This window comes from Chiloscyllium plagiosum, chromosome 4 (genome assembly GCF_004010195.1).
Source record: "Chiloscyllium plagiosum isolate BGI_BamShark_2017 chromosome 4, ASM401019v2, whole genome shotgun sequence".
In the NCBI taxonomy this organism is placed as follows: domain Eukaryota; kingdom Metazoa; phylum Chordata; class Chondrichthyes; order Orectolobiformes; family Hemiscylliidae; genus Chiloscyllium; species Chiloscyllium plagiosum.
In genome coordinates, this window is record NC_057713.1 from 59,524,175 (window position 1) to 59,551,172 (window position 26,998).

General features: G+C 40.7%; 1 protein-coding gene across 3 annotated transcripts in view; it reads right to left on the reverse strand.

Moving 5' to 3' along the window:
• The window catches only part of LOC122549071 (nucleolar protein 4-like), a 348,158-nt gene that overhangs the window by 244,457 nt on the left and 76,703 nt on the right, over positions 1-26,998 (reverse strand). The window lies entirely within an intron of this gene.

Consider the following 26,998-nt stretch of genomic DNA (forward strand, 5'->3'; position numbering starts at 1 on the left):
AGTGGAGTTGCCCCACTAAGCAGCCGCCCAAGCAGACCACAGAGATGATAGCAATCAGCAAGAAAAGATGCAGCTACTCCCAGAAAATTACCAACAGGCACCGACCACGATGCAGACAGGAACAAGCAGCAGCCCAGAATACTCCCATGCAGGAATTGTTTGTGATCTACTTTTGCAGAATCCACTAAAGGATGTATTGTAAGTGGAATGTTACATTCTTTTGTATAATTTTAAATTTCTCTCAATTAAGAAAAAACATTCATTTACCAATGTAATAATTTAGCCATTTAATGTACTGCATTGCAACTTACAAGTTACTAGCAATAATATTTAAATGATTTCTTTCTTCTAAGAGGAAATCCCTATGGAACATAATGCCAGTTTTAATTTTCATTCCTATGGGAATCAATACTTCACAGTTGTTTCATCTAAAGTTGCAATTTTCAGGAATACAACAACAACTTTTAATTAAGCATTTTCCATATTTCCTTTCTTCCCTATCTAAGTGTGATTCTGATGAAAAATAACCAAATGTTATGACAGTAGTCAAATTATGCAAATTTCAGTAACACTGTGATCTAATTATCAACAACAATCCAATCTACCAATAGGATATATAAAGCTTTCCATCTAAAAGTTCAATATCACTGCCTGGGTATGGTATAAATGATTAGCCAAGTGTTATATTATTGCATTATTCCAAATGTAGAAACTATATTGAAATGCACCTATATACATGTATAGATACTATGCCACATCATTTACTATGCTCTACAGTCAGTGCTCCAAGGCAACAATATGCAATTTTGCAGCACCTGATGAAGTTTGTATGAAGTTCATTTGTTGAAAGCTCCAATATTTGCGTAAGATTGCAGGATTATTTGGACTTTTGGGAATCGTGTCATATCATAGTGTCAGCAGATGTTTGTGAATACAATTCAAGCATTAACAAAATGAGTGCTGAATTGGGACAGGAAAAAAAGACAACCTGAAATTAGTGCCAGAAAGAGGGGAAAGAGACTGAATAAACCCTGCACAAATAAAATTATAGACATCACAGCAGTTAAAGCACAAATCAAGCTCAGGATAGATTGGGAGGTTGATAGGTAGATACAAGAGTGAGGTTGAAACAAAAGTGACAATTGACATGTCTAAAAGGCACTATAGAAGGTCAGCTGCATCCTATTATTAACAGGAGAGAAAGGTTTAGATCTTTTCAATCACTAGATGAGCAATGACTATGCTAAAAATGCCAGACAAAATCTTTGGGAAATTCAGCATAAATCTCCAGCAGAACTCAAACTTTTGAATTCATCAAAATATATTACAAAACCTAAGGTAGGAACCTCATAATCATTTGTTGATAATCATTTAACAAAACTGAGAAATTGTGGCAGCAAAACACTACAGAAATAAATGCCTGAAAGATTTGTACTCTGATGTACAAAGAAAGCTCTATTGGACACACTAGTATACAACATCACAAATGAAGTCACAGGTAAACAGATGAAGATTCTGACAACACAAATTAACTTCAGTTAAGAAAAAAGCAGCAGTATTCATGTAGCCAGAGGGAATATCCTTTCTGCATATATCGTGTTGAACCCTTTAAGGATTTTGTAAGCTTCAATGAGATCACTTCTCATTCTTCTAAACTTTAGAAATGTAGAGTGCAGAGAATGAAGACCCAGTGTCCTCAATATCCACTGATAGGAGAGTTACCCCATCCTGAGGACTAGCATGATGTACTGCTGCACTCCCTCTATGGAAAGCATATCTCTCCTTAGGTAAGAGCATCAAAATTGCATAGGGTACACCAGCTCCACTCTTGCTAACATTCCTTGGGTAATGGAGGAGGGGGAAAAAAAAATGACTGCAACAGCTGCTCCATTTTTAAAAGGTATTTTCAGTGTTGGAGCTGATTTCCCTGAAGTCTTGGAGCAGTAATTATAGTTTTATAAGCTATTGCTTTGTATTGGAACTTTAAAACAAAAGAGATCAAAACAATGGCACTTTAAAACAGGAGGAACCAGAGACCATGTGGAAGGTGAAAGAAATGGAGCAATAAACCTGCACAGCTATGTGACTGAGTAATAGACCTGCATAGCTTACTGCCTCTGCTGTTTAGTTTCAAGTATCTCTGGATATCAAAGTTTGTTCTAAGAAAAGTAAACAAACAGTGAAATTCACAACTGAGCTTGAAGAAACATGTGTGGGGAGCTCACAGCTGTGGAACAGCTATGTGGCGTTTTAAAGTGTAACCTTGCTGTTTTTTTGTAAATTAAAACAATGAGTCGAATGGGGTTTTTTTGATTACATGTTTTATTGAGATGGGTCTCTTGATTCTACTTTAAAACATAGGTACTAAGTTAGCCTGGAGCAGTGTATTTTAGAGCAGTATTGCTGTGCTATTTTCTGCTTCTGCAGATTGTTAAGGTGCAAAGATGGCCTTTAGTAGAGTGATATGCTCTCCCTGTCGGGTGTGGGAGATTAGGGAAGAGTTTCCATGTTACTGATGATTATGTCTGCAGGAAGTGTGTTTGCTTGCGAATCCTATTGGGATGCATGGATCGGTTGGAACAACAGTTAGAGGCAATGAGGAATTTAAGGAGCTGGGGGTGTGATGGATGGCAGTTGCAGCAAGGTAGAAAAACAGCTGATACAGTCAGGTAGATGGGTTACCTTGAGGAAAGGTAGGAGCAGTAAGCAAGTAGTGCAGGGGTCTCCTATGGCTAACCCCAACTCAAATAAGTATGCTGTTTTGGAAATGTAGGAGGTGATGGACTCTCAGGGGTATATAGCACTGACAGCCAGGTTTCTGGGACTGAGACTGCCTCTAATGTAATGATGGGTATGTAAGGTTCCAAATGATCAATTGTGATGGGGGATTCTCTAGTCACAGGCACAGACAGATGTTTGTGCAACCGACAATGAGACATCAGAATGGTGTCTAGTCTCCCTGGTGCCAGGATCAAGGATATCTCAGAGAGGGTGCAGAATATTCTCAAAGGGGAGAGAGACCAGCAAGACGTTGTTGTACACATTGGAACTAACAACATAGGAAAAGAAAAAGACAAGATTCTGAGGAGAGAACATAGCAAATTAGACAGGAATTTAAAAAGTAGGTTCTCAAGGGTAATAATATCTGGATTACTCCTGAATCCAGTGAAATTAGGAATAGGAGGATAGAGCAGTTGAATGTGTCGCTGAGGAGCTGGTACAGGGAGAAGGATTCACATTTTTGGATCACTGGAATCTCTTCGGGGGTAGAAGTCAGCTGTATAAGAAGGACAGATTGCACCTGAATTGGAAGGGGACTAATATACTGGTCGATTTGATAGAGCTGTTTGGGAGGATTTAAACTAGTAAGGGTGGGGTGGGGTGGAGAACCTAGGGAGGCAGTGAGGGAAGAGATCAGTCTAAGACTGGTGCAGTTGGGAAAAGGAGGAAGTCAAACAGTCAGGGCAGGCAGGAGAATGAGGTAGGACTAATAAATTAAACTGCATTTATTTCAATGCAAGAAGCTTAACAGGTAAGACAGATGAAGTCAGGACATGGTTGGGAATATGGAACTGCAATATCATAGCAATTACAGAGACATGACTCAAGGATGGACAGTATTGGCAGCTTAATGTTCCAGGTTGTAGATGCAAAAAGAAGGATACAAAGGGGGGCAAGACACGAGGGGGGAATGGTATTTTTGATTAAGGATAAAGTTACAGCTGTACTTAAGGAGGATATTCCTGGGACGACATCCAAGTAAGTTATTTAGGTGGAACTGAGAAATAAGAAAGCAATGATCACCTGACTGGGATTGTATTATAAACCCCCTAATAGTCAATGGAAAATTAAGAAGCAAATTTGTAAGAATATCTCAGTAAGAATATCTGTAAGAATAATAGGGTGGTAATGGTAGGGGAATTTTATCTTTGCAAACATAGACTGGAACTGCCATAGTATCAATGGCTTGGATGAAGAGGAATTTAGTAAGTGTGTACAAAAAAACTTTTCTGATTCAGTAGCTGGATATACCTACTGGAGAAGGAGCAAACTTGACCTGCTGTTGGGAAATAAGGCTGGGCAGGTAACTGAGGTGTCAGTGGGGGAGCACTGTGGGGCCACTGATCATAATTCTATTAGTTTTAAAATAGTGATGAAAAAGGATAGACCGGATCTAAAAGTTAAAATTATAAATTGGATGAAGGCCAATTTTGACAGTAATAAGCAAGAACTTTCAAAGTTGATTGGAGATGGATATTCGCAAGTAAAGGGACGGCTGGAAAGTGAGAAGCCTTCAAAAATTAGATAACCGAGAGTCCAGTATGTTCCTGTTAGGGTGAAGGTCAAGGCTGGTTGGTGTAGGAATGCTGAATGACTAAAGAAATTGAGGTTTTGATCAATAAAAAGAAGGAAGCAAATGTCAGGTATAGAAGGCAGGGATTGAGAGAATCCCTAGAAGAGTATAAAGGCACTAGAAGTATACTTAAGAGGAACATCAGGAGGGCAAAAAGGGACACAGTTTTGGCAAACAGGGTTAAGGAGAATCCAAAGTGATTCTACAAAATCATTAAGTGCAGAAGAGTAACTAGTTGAGAATAAGGTCCTTTACAGATAAGCAAGGCCACCTACATGTAGAACCGCAGGAGATGGGGCAAGATACTAAACGAGTAATTTGAATCAATGTTTACTGAAGAATGTGGAAGTTAGAGAACATGGAGAAATAAATATCGATATCTTGAAAATGTGCATGTTACAGAGGAGGAGGTGCTGGATATCTTAAAATGCATAAAGGTGGATAAATCCCTACGACCAGATCAGCTGTACCCTAGAACTCTGGGAAGCTAGGGAAGTGATTGCTGGGTCCCTTGCTGAGGTATTTGTATCATCAGTAGCCATAGGTGAGATATTGGAGAACTGGAGGTGGGCTAACATAGTGCCATGATTTAAGAAAAGTGGGAAGGTAAAGCCAGGGAATGGCAGACCAGTGAGCCTGACATCGGTGGTGGGCAAGTTGTTAAATTGTCGGAAGGGATCCTGAGGTACAGGATTTACGTGTATTTGAAAAGGCAAAGACTGATTAGGGATAGCCAACATGGCTTTGTGTGTGGGAAATCATGTCTCACTAACTTGGTTCAGTTTTTTGAAGAAGCAATGAAGAGGACTGATGAGGGCAGAGTGGTGGATGTCATCTATGTGGACTTCAGTAAGATGTTCAACAACACTCCGAATGGTAGACCCGTTAGCAAGGTTAGATCACATGGATACAGGGAGCAGGAGCCATTTGGATAAAGAACTGGCTTAAAAATAGGAGACAGAGGGTGATGGTGGATGGTTATTTTTCAGACTGGAGGCTTGTGACCAGTGGTGTTCCACAAAGACCGATGCTGGGTCCACTGCTTTTCATCATTTATATAAATGATTTGTATGTGAACATAAGAGATATGGTTGATAAGTTTGCAGATGACACCAAAATTATGGTGTGGTGGACAGCAAAGAAGGCTTCCTCAGAGTACAATGAGGGCCAATGGGCCAAGGAGTAGCAGATGGAGTTTAATTTAGATAAATGTGAGATGCTGCATTTTGGAAAGACAAATCAGGGCAGAACTTATACACTTAATGTTAAGGTCTTGGGGAGTGTTGATGGACAAAGAATCTTTGGAGTACGGATTCATAGCTCCCCAAAAGTTGAGTCTGAGTTAGACAGGATAGTGAAGAAGGTGTTTGGTATGCTTGCCTGTATTGGTCAGTGCATCGAGTATAGGAGGCACAAGGTTATGTTATGACTGTACAGGGCATTGGTTAGGCCAGTTTTGGAATACTGTGTTCAATTCTGGTAGCTCTCCTATATGAAGGACGTTGTGAAACTTGAAAAGGTTCAAAAAAGATTTACAAGAATGTTGCCAGAGTTGGAGGGTTTGAGTTATAGGAAAAGGCTGAATAAGCTGGGAATTTGCCCTAGAAGGTGAGAGGCTGAGGGATGACCTTACAGAGATTTATAAAAACATGAGGTGCATGGATAGGGTGATTAGACAAGGTGTTTTCCCTTGGGTGGGGGAGTCCAGAACTGAAGGGCAAAGGTTTAAGGTGAGAGGGGAAAGATTTAAAAGGGACTTAAGGGGCAACTTTTTCATGCAGAAGGTGGTGCGTGTATGGAATGAGCTACCAGAGGAAGTGGTGGAGGCTGGTAGAATTACAATATTTAAAAGGCATCTGTATGGGTATATGAATAGGAAGGGTTTGGAGAGAGATGAGCCAAATACTGACAAAAGGGACTAGATTAATTCAGGATATCTAGTTAGCACGGACAAGTTGGACCGAAGGGTTTGTTTCTATGCTGTACTGCTCTATGACTCTATAATTCTAATGGAATTAAGACATTTTTGCTCCTGTATTCAGTTTTCTTACAATAAAGGCGAACATGCCATTTGTCTTCCCAATTGCTTGCTGCATCTGCATGTTAGCTTTCAGTTACTTATGACCAAGGACACCACTTTGGACATAAATATTTCTAAATGTCTCACCATTTAAGAAATAGACTGCACACCCTCCTTCGAAATAATCCCAAACATTTTCTTACCCACTCAATCAGCCTTCCCAAATCATGTTGAATCTTATTTGCGTCATCCATATGTGTTACCACCTTGTTGTAGAGTCATGGAGCCATATAACACAGAAGTGGGCCTTCAGTCCAGTGAGTCTGTGACGAGCTATCAACATTAATCCCAGTTTGCAGCACATGGACCTTAACGTTGATATACTTTTTAAAAGGTTCATATACTTTTTAAAGGTTATGAGATTTTCCACCACTCCTGCCCTCCCAATAGTGCATTCCAGATTCTAACCACTCTCTAGGTGAAAAAAAAACTTTCCTCAAATCCCCTCTCAACCTCCTGCCTTTCACCTTAAAATAATACCCCCTTGTCAGTGACCTTTCAACTGAGGGGACCAGCTGCTTTCAATCCACCCTATTCATGCCTCTCATTGTCTACACAACCCAATCAGGCCTTTCCCTAAAACGACGTGGCCACTCAGACGTTTATTTTCTTCCTGGTGGTGGAATATAAATAAAGATCTATGCACTTGTTTGTTCTTCATTGTGTCCTACACCTGCACACATCAGTGCTGGGGTAAAATAAACACTATCGCTGTTAGGCTTTCTTCATGGCTAAAATGCTCCATCCCAGGCATCATCCAGGTGAATTTCCTCTGCTTCCACTTCGAGTGCAATTACATCCTTCCTTGGGAACCAGAATTGCACACAATCCTCACGGTGTAGCCTAACCAAAGTTTCATACATCCCCAACATATCTCCACGCTCTTGTAATCAATGCATGACTAATAAACATAGGTTTTCTGTATGCCTTCTTAATCACCACATTAACATATTCTGCCATTTCAGGGAACTGTGGACATGCATCTCAAGATCTCTCTTTTCCTCTGAGCTTTCTGGTGTCCTGCCATTCATTTGCTAAAAGTTTTCTGTAAGCTACATCGAAATTATTGATTTAGATAGTGAACAACTTATTGATCCATATCGGAGCCAGGCACTGATATTTGACTGATATTTGTTGTGTCCCACGAGCACAGTCAACCAACCAAAAAATGATAGTTTATTCCTACCATTGGTTTTCTTTTCATTAACCAGTTTAAACTCAACAAAATACCTGATAGCCATTTGCTGATTCTTCTCTGAAAGCAATGCATTGAACATTCTGAGTCAACTTGCCTGGTTTAAAATTTAAACAGAGCTTGTCAGTTAATTACTAATCATTATTAATTGGTGCATTCTCCAAAACCTTTACTGATCAGAGTCCATTTGCCAACCAATTATCACTCTCCTCTATAGTATAAATATTGGTTCTTCCCTTAAATTGGTATTTTTGTGAAATGTCCTGATGAATTCAAGACAAAAAGCTTCAACAAAATATGTCTTTCTATCTTACTACTTCCCAGTGACATAACTGTTTTTCTCTTGTCTGAATTTCCTCTCTTGTTTGCATCCACCTGACAAGTTTGTTTAAGCCGTCTCTAACAGTGCCAGTAAATCTCTCTATGAGGATAGTAGTCCCAGTCCTGCTAAAATATAAACCATCCTCTGTGTACATATCTCATTAACAAGATCTGGACAATATTCAGGGTTGAGCTTTGGACTTTGTGGTAGCATTCGCACCACACAAATGCCAGCCAATGAGCATCTTAAATATGACTCAATCTAACCACAGATCCTTGACTTTCAATGGTATTACCATCACTGAATTCCCCATTATCAACATCCTTGGATTACCATTGACCAGAAAAACAACTTGACTTGCCACACACATGCAGCAGCTACAAGAGCAGGTCACAAGCTAGGAATACTAAGATGAGTAACTCACTTACTGACTCCCAAAGTCTGTTCATCATCTATAAGGCACAAGTCAAGAATGTGATAGATTACCCCCCACTTGCCTGGATGAGTGCATTTCCAACAACACAAGAAACTTGACGTCATCCATGACAAAACAGCACACTTGACTGACACCACATCCACAAGCACCACTCCCTCCACCACTGACATTCAGTAGCAGCAGTGTGCACTATCTACAAGATGCACTGCAGAAATTCATCAAAGATCCTAAGTCAGCAACATTAAAACCCACAACCACTTCCCTCGAGAAAGATAGGAACAGGAGATATATGGGAACACCACCACCTGCAGCTTCCCCTCCAAGCCACTTCTGACTTAGAAATATATCATTGTTCCTTCACTGCCTTGGGGTCAAAGTCCTGGAATTCGTTCCTAAAAGTAATTATGGGTCGACCTACAGCACTTGGACTGCTGAGGTTCAAGAAGTCGGCTCATCACCACCTTTTCAAGGACAACTAAGGACAGTCAATAAATGCTGGCCAGGCAGCATTTCCAGGAATGAATAAAAAATTCTGCTCAAAACCCACGGTGGCACAGTGGTTAGCACTGCTACCTCACAGCGCCAGAGACCCGGGTTCAGTTCCCGCCTCAGGCGACTGACTGTGTGGAGTTTGCACATTCTCCCCGTGTCTGCGTGGGTTTCCTCCGGGTGCTCCGGTTTCCTACCATAGTCCAAAGATGTGCAGGTCAGGTGAATTGGCCATGCTAAATTGCCCGTAGTGTTAAGTAAGGGGTAAATATAGGGGTCTGTGTGGGTTACGCTTCGGCGGGTCGGTGTGGATTTGTTGGGCCGAAGGGCCTGTTCCACACTGTAAGTAATGTAATCACTCCCACTGCCTCACAATTCTAAAACCTTCCCTCCTATGCTATTTCTCAGCAATGCATTCATTTGCTTCATCTTCCCATTTCGCTATTTACAAACATGTTGTAGCTGGAGTAGTTCTCAGATTACTAGTATTTGTCAGGCTTTAAATCTTCTTTCAGTATGTTATCCCTCTTTCCACATATAGCATTGATAGTAATGTGGACCACAATCTCTGGATGTTTACCCACTTGAGTAATAATGTTCTGCAGCTGTTCAGTGACCCTGGCACCAGCAAGATAACATACAATTTTGGATCCACATCCATATGAATTCATGAACAGAAGGAAATGTCCTTTTTCACAGAATCCCTAAAGTGTGTAAGTAGGCCATTCAACCCATTAATTCCACACCAACCCTCCGAAGAGCAACTCACCCAGACCCATCCCTCTACCCTATCCTTGTAACCATGCATTTCCCATGGCCAATCCACCTAGCCTGAACATCTCCAGATACTAGGGCAATTTAGCATGGCCAATCCACCTAACCTGCACATGTTTAGACTGCGGGAGGAAACCGGACAACCCAGAGAAAACCCATGCAGAACAGGGAGAATGTCCAAACTCAACACAGCCTGAGGGTGGAATCGAACCCCGGTCCTGGCACTGGAAGTCAGCAGCACTAATCACTGAGCCACCATTCCGCCCTTTTTAGTGAATCTAACAGTCAAACTTTTGGAAAGGTAATCACTGGACAAAGAATATGCAGAGTAAAGAAAGAAGACGGTAAAGGAATTAGCAGAGGCAGAGCAACCTGTTGAATAAAAAGAAAAATAAACCAAAAACTTATACCCAGGTAGATGAAAATCTACTTTGAGGGATACAACAATAGATGTACGAATTAAGCAATTACATTAAAATCCGTGGATGTGACAGATTCCAGAAGAAGAAGCTCATACAAATTTAATTTATGAAGAAGTCATTTAATAAGCCCACAACAATGAATTTGATATTACATTTAGGAACGTAGACATACATTGTCCCTCCCAGAATATGCAAGGAAATCTTCGCTGAAAATGTGAAATGAAATGGTTACTCAAAGAAAGATCCTCTGAAACTGAGCAACATCATGCTGACAGCATATGGTGGAACCAAAGTTCAGTAGCTTAGAGTGGCCCAAATCAAACAACACACGAAGGAAGCACATTAATTGCACGTTCTATGCCACTGTGCCAGATTGTCTTGCTAGCCTGGGGTTGAAAGCTGCAAACAGTCACTGCTGATCTCAGTAAACCATGAGATGAAGCAGGCATCACTAAGGTTAAAAGTAGTATAGTCATTGAAAAGTGCCCATTGATTAGAAGCAAGTTAGATCTGGTACAATTGTATTCAGCGTGTTTAACGTGTTGGTTGAATGCACTGAGTATTAAATCATTATTGATCCACAGAAGAAACTAGTGATTCATCCCACACACAAAATAGCAGTAGAACTAAAAGGCAATCATGATGGTAGAAAAGAAAATGATTGCCAGAGACACATGCTAAAATGTGGGTAAATTGCATCATTATGAGCAAGAAGCCAAACACAGAAAATAGGATGAAATTGCAAGGATTACTAAGTTCTCAATCAAGCAACAAAGGGGAATTACTATCTGCTACCAATACTGGAAGAGATCATAACAACCCTAGTAGAAATGAATTTTCAGCAGGCCAAGTGCCTGAAGTAGTGACTGAAATGTAATACTTGAAGAGCAAACTTTGCTATTGACAACATTCACCTTACCCTTTTGACCAGTAAACATTCCTGTGCCTACCTTTTGGTGTCATGTGAGCCAGGGTGTGTTCCGACAGAAAGCAAATGAGAAACATAAGGGAAGCAAAAGAGCAGTTGGCATAGTGGATGACATTTAGATCTATGAAAGAGACCATGATTATAGGTGCAAGCTAAAATGCAGACAAATGCATTGTAAAGGTTGACAGATTGCCAATTCTTCAGAGCAGTGTATATACCTGATAGTATCAAACTAAGATGGAAGCTCTGAAAGGCAATACATAGCTGAGAGGTTTCTTTGGTTTGATATATGTACAGCATGACTTTTTAAATACTTCATATTGTCAGAACCCTTGCTGATTTTTCATTATGTTTATTTTTATTTTATCAGTTTTACTTTCGAGCTGTGAACAGAAAATTATGGGTTAAACATAGACTTTATGAAACAGCTTATAGTAAAAGAAAAAGATCAGACCAAACAAGTTTTTGTTTGTGTGTGAGACCATGCCTGGAGATTCTTGATTAAGAGAGTTCATACAGAAAGAGCATTGTGTTAAAACAGAGTGAAGTTGGCTATTAACATGGTCGTTACCTGGGAGTTTGTTCTGGCAAGTTTGAAAGAGATTGTATATTCAAGTGCATGACAAATGTTAATTGATAATTGAGGCCTTGGAAGAGATGGTCAGTTCATCAGACAGGAACATAGGCAAAAGTGAGGACTGCAGATGCTGGAAACCAGAGTCTAGATTAGAATGGTGCTGGAAGAGCACAGCAGGTCAGGCAGCATCCAAGGAGCAGGAAAATCGACGTTTCGGGCAAAAGCCTCCATGCCTGATGAAGGGCTTTTACCCAAAACGTCGATTTTCCTGCTCCTCGGATGTTGCCTGACCTGCTGGGCTTTTCCAGCACCATTCTAATCTAGGGCAGGAACATAGTTGACACTGCTTTTGACGGTGTTTTTCTGGAGGAGATGAATTTGGTTACTGGTGATGCAAGATGAAAGATTTGAAAGCTCTCTGTCTAATCTCCCACACCAGTTTCCAGATGCCTGGAGAGTAGAAGGTTGAGTTAGAACCAAGGACATTTTTAGAGTACTGCATTAAAATCTATTCTCCCTGCTATAGGAAAGATGTTAAATTTGAAAAGGTTCAGAAAAAAATTAAAAGCACTTTGCTGGGACTGGAGGATTTGAGTCAAAGGGAGAGACTGATTGGCTGGGTTTTTTTCTCTGGAGCATTGGAGGATGAGGGGTGACCTCATAGAGGTTTAGAAAATCATGAGGAGCATGGATAGAGTGATTAGCCAAGTTCTTTTACTCAGGCTATGGGAGTCTAAAACTAGAACAGGTTTAGAGTGAGAGGGGAAAGATTTAACAGGGACCTGAGGGGCAACATTTTCATGCAGAGGGTGGCGCTTGTATAGAACAAGCTGTCAGAGGAAGTCATGGAGGCTGATACAATTATGACATTTAAAAGGCATCTTGATGGGTACATGAAGAGGAAAGGTTTAGAGGAGATGGCAAATGGGACCTAGATCAGTTTAGGATATCTGGTCAGCGCGGATAAGTTGGAAATTGGTCTGTTTCTGTGCTTTATGACTCTATGAGTGAACTGAAAAGGTGATCCTGATCGATGCTTTCAGAAAAGCAAGCAAGGAGTTCACATCTATGCATGTGAAACACAATGCCTATGTATTGTGACAACTATAGATATTTTCTCAGCAAGTGATCCAGACAACCTGACAAAAATATTGCAAACACAACAACACAGGGGTATTGGTCAATTAGAGATGACATTTCGCAAAACAATGGTTTTCTTTCTGCTGGCTTAATCTAAAATCATTAGACCCAAACTTCTCCAGAAGCTGCAATGAAGATCACATGGGAATGAAGAATTATAAGCTCAATCAGATCACAAGAGCATGAGAGATAAGAGGAGGAGCAGACTACACAACCTGTCAAGACTGCTCTGCCACTTATTACCATCATAGTTGATCTGGGGCCGCTCACCTTCCTGCCAATAGTCACATATCTTTTTAGTGCATGAGACACCAGAAGTCTATTAACCCCAGCCTTAAATGTAGATCATTTGTGTATGGAACAGGCATCTACAAAGACATCAAAAAAATAAAATCTGATGGAAAACATGCCAAAAGTATAAAGTACACAACAGAAAGACACGGTAGCCACTGAAGTACCATATACACCACAACTTATTGTGGAAGCTGATTTATTCACACAGGATAATATCTCCTAACAGCAAACCATTTCTTAATATTTCCTTTTATCAGAAAGGTGAAAGATTTGAGAGCTGCAACAATTATCTCACCTCTGTGACTTATGCTTGCTGAACAACAGATTCTTAAAAGATTAATCAGTGGCAAGGAACCAAGATAGCGCCAGTGAATTTGAGAAATTTCCTGAACAATATGGGTTCAATATTATCACTTCACAATCCAAGAGGACAAGGGTAGACAGAAAGACATACTTAAATGGTCAAGAGAGCCTCATGAAATGCCAATAACACAGGAGGTTTAAAACTTTGTTGTCATGCCAAGCTACAGCTCTGAATGTCGATATCCTCAGAGCTATGGCAGAAAGTACAAGTCAACTTTACTGAGCAAAATTTAACCTCCAAATTAACAGGTAATGACAACAACTCACTGCAATACAGACAGAAGTCAATGCTTCAACAGGCAAGCAAAATCATTATCTGAGCTGTTTAACGAAGAAATTAAACATGCACAATTCCAATCATGAAAATACAAAGCCCAGCAAACATTGTTAATGAAAATGAGACACCATGGTCATAATGCTAGTACTGTTGGGGAGAGTTGAAACTAACTTGGTGGGGGTGGGGGTGGGGGGGCTTGGGATCCAGAGAGAATGTTTAATACGTTAAGGTGAATGACCAAAATTTAAAAAGTGATAGTAAGTGAGTCAGGAAGATTATAACATTATAGGCTCGTTAAGGCACAAGGGAATTTGGCAAGGTTCAGTGGTATTTACCTTTTTCATGCTCAGAGTCAGACTAACAAGGCAAATGAGTTGGGGGCACAAATTTAAAAATGCAGAGTTATGACTTCATTATTGCTGCTGAGACATGGATGAGAGTGGGGCAGGATAGGCAGCTCAATATTTCAGGATATTGGGTCTTCAGGCAAGATGAAGGAGGTAAAAGAGGAAGAGGTGTCACAATTTTGATCAGGAAATCTAAAATTACAGTAGAAAGGAAGGATGACAACTTAGAAGTCTCCCCAAACGAAGCACTATGGGTACAGCTTAAAAATCAAATAGAAGCAAACATGTTTTTGGAAGTTTTCTACAGGCCCTCTAACAGTCCAAGAGAAATAATTAGGTAAATTTCAGGAAAGCATATAAGTAGTAGAGTACTGATGGTAGGGGATTTCCACTTTCACTAGGGTAATCATTATGTGAAAGGCTTAGAGGGAACAGAATTCTTAAAATGCATCCAGGACAACTTTATAAGCTACTACGTAGAATGCCTGACAAGAGAGGGGGTAATCATGGACTTAATTTTAGGCAATGAGGCAGATGAAGTATTAGTGGGGAAGCATTTTGTAAACAGTGATCATAACTCAGTTAGATACAAGACTGTTATGGGAAAGGACAAGGATGGGTCTGAAATCAAAGTTCTCCTCTGACGGAAGGCTGACTTTAATAAGATTATATATGATTTGACCAGAGAGGACTGGGAGCAGATAGTTTCACGTCAATCTGATTCAGAACAGTTGGATGTTTGAAGAAGCCAACATGTTCCGATAAAGAAAATGGGTGGGGCCATCAAATCCTGTGAACCCGAGATACCAAGATGGATATAGCATCGAATTAAGAAGAAAAGGGAGGTTTAGGGCAGAAATCAAGGCTCTGTCTGTCAGTCTGTCTGTCTCTCTCTCTCTTTTTAATTCTATGTGAACACCAACCCATAATATTCATTCTATAAAATGATGAGAAGCATAGATAGGGTAGACAGGAAAAAAAAACTTGATCCCTTGATGGAGGCATCAATCACCAAGATGCTTAGAAGGGACAGATGATTTAGAGGACATGTGAGGAAAGAACCTCTGGTTTTCACCCAGAGAGTAGTGGGAATCTGAAAATCACTGTGGGGCGGTATGGTGGCTCAGTGATTAGCACTGCTGCCTCACAGCACCAGGGACCTGGGTTCAATTCCAGCCTCGAGCCACTGTCAGTGTGGAGTTTGCACATTCTCCCTGTGTCTGCATGGGTTTTCTTCAGGTGCTTCAGTTTCCTCCCATAATCCAAAGATGTGCAGGTTAGGTGAATTGGCCATGCTAAATTGCAGGGTAAATATAAGATAATAGGGTAACGGAATGGGTCTGGGTGGGTTACCCTTCAGAGAGTCCGTGTGGACTTGATGAGCTGAAGGGACTGTTTCCATACTGTAGGGATTCTCTGGATGATTCTCTGTAAGATTGGTAAAGGCAGGATCCCTCATAACAGTCTGGATGTATTTAGCTGAGCACTTGTGATGCCAATGCATATAAAGCTATAGGCCAAGAGCTGGAAAATGGGTTACAGTAGTTGCTTTCGACTTGTATGGACATGGGCCTTTCTTTATGCTGTCGCTCTCTATGACTCCATAACTATTACAAAACAGGAGAAGCTCTAGAGGAGTACAGAATGTGTAAAAGGGGATGTGAAAGGTAAAACAGGAAATGAAAGGATATTTGCAGGTAAATCAAAGGAAATCCTAAATTGCTTCACAAGTACATTAAGGGTAAAAGGACAAGGAAGGAAAGAGTAAGCCCATTAAGGACCGCAGTGGTAATTTGTATGTGGAGCCAGAGGATGTAGATAAGGTTGTAATTGAATGTTTTGGGTCGGTGCTCACTAGTGAGAAGAATGATAAGGGCATAGAAATCAGGAAGAAGGTCTGTGATACAATTAAAGAAATTAGCATAGACAGGGAGAAGATTCTGAGTGGTCTGGCAGGCTTAAAAGTAAATAAGTCTCCAGGGCCCGATGAAATATATCCCAGGTGTTGAGTGAAGCAAGAGAGAAAATAGCAGGGACGCTTTCAAAATTGTTCAATTACTCTCTGATCACAGGTGACATGCCAGAGGGTTGGAAGACAGCCAATGTGGTACCATTATTGAATAAGGACCAGGGAACTACAGGCTGGTCAGGTGAACCTCAATGGTGGGGAAACTACTGGAAGTAACTCTTGAGGGACAGAATTAATTTGCATTTGTTGAGGCAGGGATTAATCAAGAACAGTCCACATGGTTTTGTTAAGGGAAGATCGCATCAAACTAATTTGCTTGCATTTGTCGAAGAAGTGAGCAGGTATGTAGATGAGGATAACGCTTTTGATGTAGTCTACTTAGACTTTACCAAGGCTTTGGATAAGATCCCACATGGGAGATAGCAAAGGATGCCGATGAGATCCAGGTAAATTGGGAAAATTGTATCCACAGTTGGCTCCGTGGCAGGAAGCAGAGGGTTGCTTTTCCAAGGAGGATAGGGCAAATGATTGTATGGCTAAGGACCTTGTGTACTTGTCAGGATTCATATTTTTGGATCATTGCAATCTCTTCTGAAGTACAACCCCTCTGTATAAGAGGGGTTGCACATGAATCGGAAAGAGACCTATGTCCTAACGTGGAGATTTGCCAGTGCTACTCAAAGGCTTTAAACTTGGGGGGAGGTGGAGATGGGTGGAAGTGAAGGGGAGGAACCCAAAGTCATAGTGGGAAAGATACTGAGACTAGTACAACAGAGAATAGCAGCAAGTTAAATGGTCAAGGTAAACGAAAGTAAGGCAGAGAACGAGGGAAGACTGAAATGTTAACTGCATTTATTTCAATGCAAGAGCCCTGGCAGATGAACTCAGGGCTTGGTTGGGGACATGGGACTAAGATATCATAAAAATTACAGAAACATGGCTCAGGGAAGGGCAAGTTTGACAGCGTAATGTTCCAGGGTAGAGGCGCTACAGGAAGGATAGAAAAGGGGCAAAAGAGGAGGGAGAGTAGAACATCTAGGAAAGTTATTTGGGAGGAACTGAGAAATAAGAAAGGGATGATCACCTTATTGGGATTGTATATAGGCCCTCCCCAATAGTCAGCAGGAAATTGAGAAGCAAATATTTGAAGAAACCTCAGATATCTGTAAGAATAATAAATAGGGTGGTAATGGTAGGGAATCTTAACCTTCCAAACACAGACTGGGACTGCCATAGTGTTAAGGGCTTGGATGGACAGGAAGTGTGTACAAGAAAATGCTCTTATTCAATATATGGATGTACCTAATAGAGAAGGAGCAAAACTTGACCTTATCTTGGGAAATAAGGCAGGGCAAGTGATTGAGGTGTCAGTGGAGAAGCACTTTGAAGCAGGTGATCATAATTCTATTAGTTATAAAATAGAAAAGAATAGACCTGATCTAAAAGTTAAAGTTTTTAATTGAAGTAAAGCCAATTTTGACAGTATTAGGCAGAAACTTTCAAAAGTTGACTGGGAGAGGCTCTTCACAGGTAAACAGACAGTTAAAAAAAGGGGTAACAAGAGTTCAGAGGCAGTATGTTCCTGTCAGTGTGAAGGGCAATGCTGGCAGATATAAGAATTAATTGATTACTGGAGAAATTGAGGCTTAAAACGCATAAACGCGGATAAATCTGCAGGATCTGATCACGTGTATCCCAGAACTTTGTGGGATGCTAGAGAAGAGATTGCTGGGGCTCTTGCTGAGATACTTATATTATCGTTGGCCATGGGTGAGGTACGAGAAGACTGCAGGTTGACTAATGTGGTGCCTCTATTTAAGATGGTAAGAAAAAGTCTTGGAACTGTAAGCCAGTGAGCCTGGCATCAGTGATGGGTAAGTTGTTAGAGAGGATTCTGAGGGATGGGATTTACATGCGTTTGGAAAGGCAAGGACTGACAAAGGCTTTGTGCGTTTGAAATCTCACTAACTTGACTGAGTTTCTTGAAGGTAGAGCAGTAGACATTGTGTACATGGACTTCAGCAACGTGTTCACAAGGTTCTGCACAGTAGACTGGTTAGTAAGGTTGGACAGTATGGAATCCAGGGGGAGCTAGCCATTTGTGTACAAAATTGGCTTTAAGGTAGGACATAGAGGTTGGTGGTGGAGGTTGTTTTTGGACTGGAGGCTCATGACCAGTGGTGTGCAACAAGGATCAGTGCTGGGTCCACTGCTTTTTTGTCATTCATATAAATGATTTGGATGTGAATATAGGAGGAATGGTTAGTAAGTTTAATGATGACCCCAAAATTGGATGTGTAACGGATAGTGAAGAAGGTTATCTCAGAGTACAACAGGACCTTAAGTTTAATTTAGATAAATCTGACATATTGCATTTTGGTAAGGCAAATTAGGGCAGTGTTTATATACTTAATGGTAGGCCCTGGGGAGTGTTGCTAAACAAAGAGATCTAAGAGTGTAGGTATACAGTTCCTTAAAAGTGGAGTCACAAGTAATCTATGTAATGAAGAAAGCTTTTGGCACACTTACCTTCATTGATCAGTGAATAGGGTGTAGGAGTAAGGAGATCATGTTGTGGCTGTAGCTACATTGGTGAAGCCATTTTTAGATTTCTGCATTCAATTCTGGTCTACCTGCTACAGGAAAGATGTTTTTAAACCTGAAAGGTTCGAAAACGATTTACAAGGATGTTGCCAGTATTGGAGAGACTGAGCTATGGGGAGAAGCTGAATACATTGGGGCCTTTTTTCCCAACTTGGACCTAGGTATCCATTTCCATGCTGTATAACTCCTGTCTGTGTCGAGTGGGATCCCACAGGAGTTCAGGCCCTTGTTGTTTATGGTTTATATGATTTGGATGAGAATATATAAGGCATGGTTAACAAATTTGTGGATGACACAAAATTGGTGGCATAGTAGACAGTGAAGAAGGCTTTCCGAGATTATAAAGGGATCTTGATCAAATGAGCTGAAAAATGACAGATGGAGTTCAATCTGGATAAATGTAAGGTATTACATTTTGGTACAACAAATAAGGGTAGAGTTCATACAATTAATGGTAGGGCGTTGGGTAGTGTTTTAGAACAGAGGGAACAAGGGGTGTAGATACATAATTCCTTTGAAGTTTATGTCAAAAATAGACAGCATGGTTAAAAAGGCAGTTAGCACGTTTGCCTTTATTGCTCAGTCCTTTGAGTATAAGAATTGGGACGTCGTACAAGACACTGTTGAGGCCTCTTCTGGAATACTTTGTCATGTTTTAGTCTCCTAGTTATAAGAAGGATGTTATTAAGCTGGAGAGATTTACCAGAATGTTGCTGGGTATGGCAGATTTGAGATTTTAAAGAATGGCTGGATAGGCTGGGAGTTTCTTTACTGGAACATAGGAGGTTGAGAGGCAACCAGATAGAAGTTTATAAAATAATGCGAGGTATAGATAGAGTTAATGGTACTTGTCTTTTTCCTAGGGTGGAGGATTTCAAGACTGGGGGCACATTTTAAAATGAGAGGAGAGAGATTTAAAAAAGACGTGAAATGCAAATTTTATATACAGAGGATGGTTTGCATGTGGAATGAACTTCCTGAGAAAGTGGTGGACATTAGGTACAATTATAATGTTTAAAAGACATTTGGATATGTACATGAATAGGAATGGTTTGGAGGGATATGGGCCAAACGTAGGCAGGTAGAACTAGTTTAGTTCGGGATCACGTTAGCAATGGACTGGTTGAACCGAAGGGTCTGTTTACATGCTATATACCTATATGATTCAAATCACTCTATATAAATGATTTAGACTTGAATGTAGAAGGCTGATCAGTAATACAAAAAATGGTTGGATGGCAAGTATTGAGGAGGACTGACTTAGACTCCAAGAGGGTATAGACGGGCTGGTCAGATGGGCTGATTGATGGCAAATGGAATTCAAAAGGATAAATGCAAGGTGATGCACTTGGGCAGGACTAATGAGGCAAGGGAGACTGGGAAGCACTGAGGATTGGAGGAACCTTGGTGTGTATGCACACTGGTCTTTTAAGATATCAAGATGGGTGGATAAAGTAGGGAGGAAAACATATGCTATACTTGCCTTTATTAGTTGTGACAATGAGTTTAAGAACAGGGAGGATATGCTGGGACTGTATAAAATGTTGGTTAAGCCACAGCTAGTATGTGTCAAGAAGGTGGAGCCAAGTTGGAGGGTTGGATCTGGCATGGGATGGCGGGGGGAAAGGAGATTTGTAAACCAGTGAATTCAATGTTGATACCATGTGGTTTTAGGGTCCCAAGGCGGAAGATGAGGTGTTCCTCGTCCAGTTTGCAGGTGGCCTTGTGTAGGCAGTGGAGGAGGCCCATAATGGACATGTCATGGGGGGAGTGGGAGGGACGTTGAAATAGATGGCTCGACATAGCTTCATATGTGGTTTCATCTTCTTATCCACCTGTTGCAATTACTTTGCTTAACCCTCTCAAATTCAAAATAGGTTTGCCCAGGCTTTTTGCTTAAATTTTGAAACCTTTGCCAATCTGCCTAAGGCATTACCTTGTATGGAACTAAGTCATAATCCCAAGACAATGAAGTATTCGTTCCTGTACATTATCTGTCAACTCTGCATAAGAATTTTTCAATTGTTATTTGCCCAATTCATTTTCCTAGTCATTTTCTCAAATTACATGAAGAATATCTCCACATCCTCTTCTTCAAATTTTGATAGGGCCTGTGCAAACTTAAACATTTCATTACTGGATTTCAGATTATGATGAAAATTCTCCCCACAAGATTCTGGATTAGTGGTGCAGTTCAGGCAGCATCCAAGGAGCTTCAAAATCAACGTTTCGTGCAAAAGCCCTTCATCAGGAAAAGAGCCTACATCAAGAGCTGACACCATCAGGTTCAAGTGTGCCATTTTAAGCATATATTCATATCATTCCAATTTCTCCTTTTGCAATTCTAATTCTAGATTTCACTTCCATATTTCTGTCTTTTTCAATTCCATTTCCCTTCCCTTATCTTTCTCTATCCTTCACTTATCTTTTTCTGCCATCTCTAGTTTCTTTATTTTCTTCTTAAGTTCAAGCTGCTTCAACTGTAACCAAATATCCCTGATTCCAACTGTTATAAAGTTGAAGGCATGTACTGTCCCTTTAAGAGAGAGTAAATGCTGTTCTGAACTGACAGCGTACAAGCACCTGTGTACATGACTAGATGGCAGTCCCAGAGTGTACTGGAAAATTGCAAATATGTAACATTTGACTGTGAAATGGATACGTGAGTATTAGCTGCTGTTTTAACAACAATTCGAATTTAAGCAATCAGTTTAAATTATGCCCCAGGAAACTAAAAACAATTGAGTTTGAATTTATTGTTTTGCCAACATCGAACCAATGAGACAACCTGATGTTGGGGATCTAAAATGCAGACATTTTGAAAATTGGTCAGAGAGCAACTGCCATCAAGAGAGAAATGCAGGGAGAGCTAACATGTTGCTCTCCAAGAAATTAGGAAACATTCTCTATCAAAGGTACCTTTTCATATAAAACATACACACAATAAAATGGAAAATGATCCAGGGAGATCCTCAGCCAGAAAAGGGAAGAAAAAAAGAAGCTGCTGTGTAATTTTGAAATTAAGTTGATGTAATTTTAATAAGAGTCTCTGGAACAGAATATTGTTATAGAGTTGGAGACATAATAAGCAGTTAAGAGAAGGGGTGCTTAGAATTGTGTATTGTTGGTTAATGTTCACTTTTAGAGTAAAAAAATTGATGTTATTTTCTTTAAATTGGTGAGTTCTCTGTTACTCATATTTTAGCAGATTACAAAGTTTTCTGGGTGTTTGGTTTAATTAACAGAGAAGTTCATCTCTGCGTCGTAACACAACATTTCACGACAGGAAGTACTCAGCCTCCTCTGCACTTCTGTAAACCCAAATGTCTTGCTGGTACCTCAATTACATCTGACTTTCTGGCTCTTTCAAGCAAAGCTACATCCAGTTTATCTGCCAAGGCAATCAAGCTTTATTTTGAAATTTCCTTTAAGACTGCTAGCAACAACTCTGTCACCTGCAGGAAATTCTTTACTGTTTACAGTCCTGTGCCTCAAACACATACATAACCTCATGTTTTCCTTTATGTATTATCTGCCAGTACCACACCAAAATACTCATTACTTCTGTTTCCAATCCAATCATGGGTCAAATGTCCTCAAAGTTTGTTACAACTGACTGGGATGACACACTGGAAATTTAGTCCCACTATTCCCAGTGTCACACCTGTTAAAGATTTAATAAAGTATGCAAAGTTATCCAATTTATCTGACCTTAAGACCCAAATTGATAGAAAACACAGACCAGGTTTCTGTACTGGACAAGAATCACTATTTATTCCAAAAGTACATAAACTCTAGCTACAGGTGAACTGTTAGAAATTGTTAGGGTGACTCTATGGTGACTCTATATAACTGAAACTCAAATCCCACAATAAACATCCCTTACACACACACAAATAGTCCGGATAAAATAATCTCTCTTCCTAGATTATGTTGTTGAGAAGATCATTGTCTTTCCTGTTCGTCAGCACATTGCTTCACTCTTAAAAGCCTCTGACTTATCAGTTAAGAGTCACAGCTTACAACAATTGCTGCAGGAAAGATAAATGGTGTCTTCAGGATTTCAGTACCTTTTGACTGCAGAAAACAAAGAGATCACTCCCGTGCCGAGAAAGGACGGAACACTTCTCTTTCTTGAACTTATTCCCAATTCAAAGTCGTTCAGTTAACCGAGAACCAATAACACAGTTGTTGGAAAGAGAAAGGTTTCTGTCATTGATATCTGGTCACTAGTCTATAGAGCAAGCAACTTATTGCCAACAAAAGTTACATTTGCATAGCCCCTGGCTCCAAATTGTCTGCAAGTCAAACTTCAATTACTCCTCATTCAAACAACTGTTCATGATGCTTGCTATTGGTGTCATTTTATTTGGTCTTCAAAACCTATCGCCATCCTTTCGAGCACTGGTTTCAAAACAGCAGAAGAAGCCACGTCACCAGACATTAACAGTCTGGTCTGAAGTCGTCATTCAGGTCAGTGCCATCTCCATGGTCTGGAAAAATATTGCATAAGAAGGTGCAATATACGACCTTCTCCACTGTGCAAAGGTAACTGGCACCTTCACACTCATTCTATTAAAAAAATAATGAATTCCATATGCTGGAAATCAAAAACACAAACAGAAATTGCTGGAAGAACTCAGAAGGTCTGGCAGCATCTGTGGAGAGAAAGCAGAGTTAATGTTTCAGGTCCAGTGACCCTTCTTCAGACCTGGAAGAACTTTTGTTTGTGTTTCAAACTCATTCTGTCTCTGCCACTGCATCCCACCTGTGACCAAGGTTCACGCTCTGACATTCTCACTGTGGCCTGCAACCTTGCCCTTGCCCACTCTGCCATTCCTCACCTTCCCACACTACTAACCCTGCATACCCTCGGAGTTAGCTACTCAATTGCTCAGGAGACCTCACCAATTCTCACCCACCTGCACCAACACTAACAACTATTATGCCCTATTTCACCTCATTTAATTCCACCTTTTCTCTAATTACAAAAGAAATCTGCTCATAACAAGCAGAAAGACCCCCAAACCCAACATTTGACTGTTAAACCACTCTGAGGACAAAATCCAGAAATCAGTAAGGGAACCAAGATTAATGGGGAAAACACAGGAGGTTTATTAGATTAGCCACAATTCCATTCAATGGTGCAGCAGACTCGATCAGTTAAAGACCTACTTCTGCTCCCATTTCTAATCTTAGTCTTTATGTAACTCTTACCCTCACAGGAGAAAACTGGGACCAGTCCTTGCAGAGATGCTAAAACATATATATCCATCCAAATAGGTACCATTCTTCATTCCAATGTAACTTTCACAGTAACCCCACTGCTAATCTCATTCATTGCACACCACTGGTAACCACTGGCCATGACGCCTTCTCTCCTTTGTTTGCAGTTATTGTCAGCATATCCATGAGCACTGTGATAAAATGGCCCCCAGAAGCTACCTCTTAAATTCTGAGGATGAGTACCTAGACTTCAGAGGAAACATCAGCAAGGCTGCCTCCTAGCCTCCAACAGCCCCCCCACCCCCAATTCTCAAATGTCTCCACCAACTCAGAAAACACCGTAGGAATAAAACAAACAACTACTGATGCTGAAAATTGGAAATAAAAACAGAAATTGCTGAAGAAATTCAGCAGGTCTGGTAACATCTGTGGAGTAAAATCAGAGTTAACATTCAGCAGCTCAGTGGTGTTCTGAAAAAACGTTAACTCTGATTTCTCTCCACAGATGCTGGCAGACCTGCTAAATTTCTCCAGCAATCTCTGGTTTTGGTTTTACATTAGTGGAAATATTAACCTTTGAAAGTGTGGGACTATAGTCTGGTGATCACATTACTACGACAGCTCCATAGTTATCCCATGTTGCCGGCACTTGGATAACTGTAGAGAACAAGTACCTGGTCAGCCCTTGGCCAAAGAGGGCCCAGTTGTGTACAATCAGAGATTTCATCCACATGCACAGAGAGGAATAGGAATTATAGACAGGTATGTGGGGGAAAATGGCCCTCACTGCATAGAAACTGCAGCGTCGCAACAAGTCGTATAATCACCTGTCTGCCTCCATGGACAGAGATGGAGAGCGAGGTCCAGAACCATCAGGGTCTGCTGGACACACACACACACACACATATATGCGCATGTGAACTCTGCTGCCCAAGGCACTGGCCCTGAGAATCACATACATAGTGACAAGGGGATTTGTGAACATTCGAGATGGCTATTCCTCACAGAGAGACATGGTGGTGCCAAGGTGCACCTAGCCAGAGGAGAAATCATACACAGGCTCCCTCAGAAGTCCATACTCAGGACTCTCCAGAGATGAACAGGCCCATCATGCCCATCTTGCCTGACCGTTTCAACCCTTCAAACTGAGGAGGGTAGCAGCCAGTTGCCTATTAAGGGGGATTACTGTTTATTAATGATATTATAAATCATACATCACACTGCCGCGAGCAAACTAGATAGCAAGTATTCTTGATGTGAAAGTCAGCACAGGATTAGCAAATCTCTACCTGCAAAGCAGGGCGTCAATTTGTTTCTTCTCTGCCATGCCCAGGACAAATATCAGAAGCGATGCAGGCTTGCTCTGGACTAACATTACTTGTCCAGGTGCATAATAGCCATTTAAAGATGGCATCAGCAATGGGGGTGCAGGTTCATTCCACAGTATCCTAGCAGGGGAGATTGTTCAGAGTATGGCATGTGGTAGCATGGGGCTAGAATCAGACCAGAGCAGTGTTATAGGTACATAATAATGCAAGTTTGTTAAGAAACAGTGAAAGATCTCGCTTGGTCTTCCAGAGTGAGACTCTCCATGAAACCTAATGAAACTGACACTTAGCCAGAAAATATAAGATTCAGCCCAATCTCTCACAAACAATATTTTTAAAAGGTCACCAAACCATGAAAATGTGTGTGGTCAATATTTCTCCAACTACTTAGTTTGACTTGTTTTGGATTATTATGCTGTCAAATGCTTTTCACAAAGTTATACCTCTTCTATTGTTCAGTGTGAACTATTCAGTGACCAGCACAAAACTGTACTATATTTTAATTGAAACAAGAACAAAAGTCATCAGAAGATGGTCAGTTCTGAAATAAAAATGTATGCAGAATGTTCCACCAATTCTTAAACTTGGGTATTGCTGAAAAGACACATTTGTCAAAGCTTTTTATCTTGCAATCATCAGGACAATTTGCAAGAAATGCCCATGTAAAGGGAAAACAACATATTATATATGACAGGGGAGTGTTGATTGGTTGTCAAGTGAACTCTGTTTGCAAGAGACGAAACCATAGAGGATTCAGCAGTTAACTGCCAAACTTTGATTAAATTTTCAAATCTAGCAGGTTGACTCTGATTGGTCAAAGTACTGCCTTGAGGAAATAATTCAGGAAATGGGATGAATCCATTGAAAAGCAAAATAATATGGATGCTGAATATCTAGAATAATAAATGGAAATACTGGAAAAACTCAGCAGATCTGGTAGCATGTGTGAAAAGAAAAACAGATATCATTTCATGTCTGATATGACTTATCTTCAGAATTGAAGAAGAGTCATATCTGACTCAAAACCTTCAGTAGAAGCATCTGACATTGGACAAATTAGTGAGGAATTTCAGGACATGCATTCTCCTGTCAGGAAGAGGATAGCGAGAGGTTGCAAAGGAAAGTAAGTGCTACAGGACATTTGGTGTACCACACAAAGGTCAGCCACCTGAAGATGACAGAGTGTCAGGATCATTGGAGACTCAAACATTTGCACTCTGGTTCACAGTTACTTGATGCCTCAATGCCCCATGATAGTCCCTTACCTACAGCCATCAAGGTCACCGTCACCTTTAATTCTTATGCACCTGGATAGTTCCAGGGAACCACTGCAGATCTAGGTAACATATCACAGTCAACAGTTCGTGACACTGTTAGGAAAATCATGGAGGTTTCTTTCAATAAGCAGGTACTGCAGCCATTTTGAGGCAGTTGAATCATTGCAGGTACAGAGATCATTTGTATCTGTGCCATTGATGAATTCCCTTATATTCAAGAGGCTATCAATTATACTCAGAATGGGTCACAGTGAAGGGCATCATGGTAGCTCAGTGGTTAGCACTGTTGCCTCACAGCATCAGAGACCCAGATTCAATTCCAGCCTCAGGTGACTGTCTTTGTGGAGTTTGCACATTCTCCCCATATCTGCATGGGTTTCCTCTGGCTGCTCCGGTTTCCTCCCGCAATCCAAAAATGTGCAGTTTAGGTGAATTGGCCATGCTAAATTGCCCATGGGGTAGGTTATTAGTTAGGGGTAAATATAGGGTAGCGGATTGGATCTAGATAGGTTACTCTTCGGAGGGTCGGTGTTGACTTGTTGGGCCGAAGAGCCTGCTTCCACAGTGTAGGGATTCTAATGATCAAGGCACCAGCA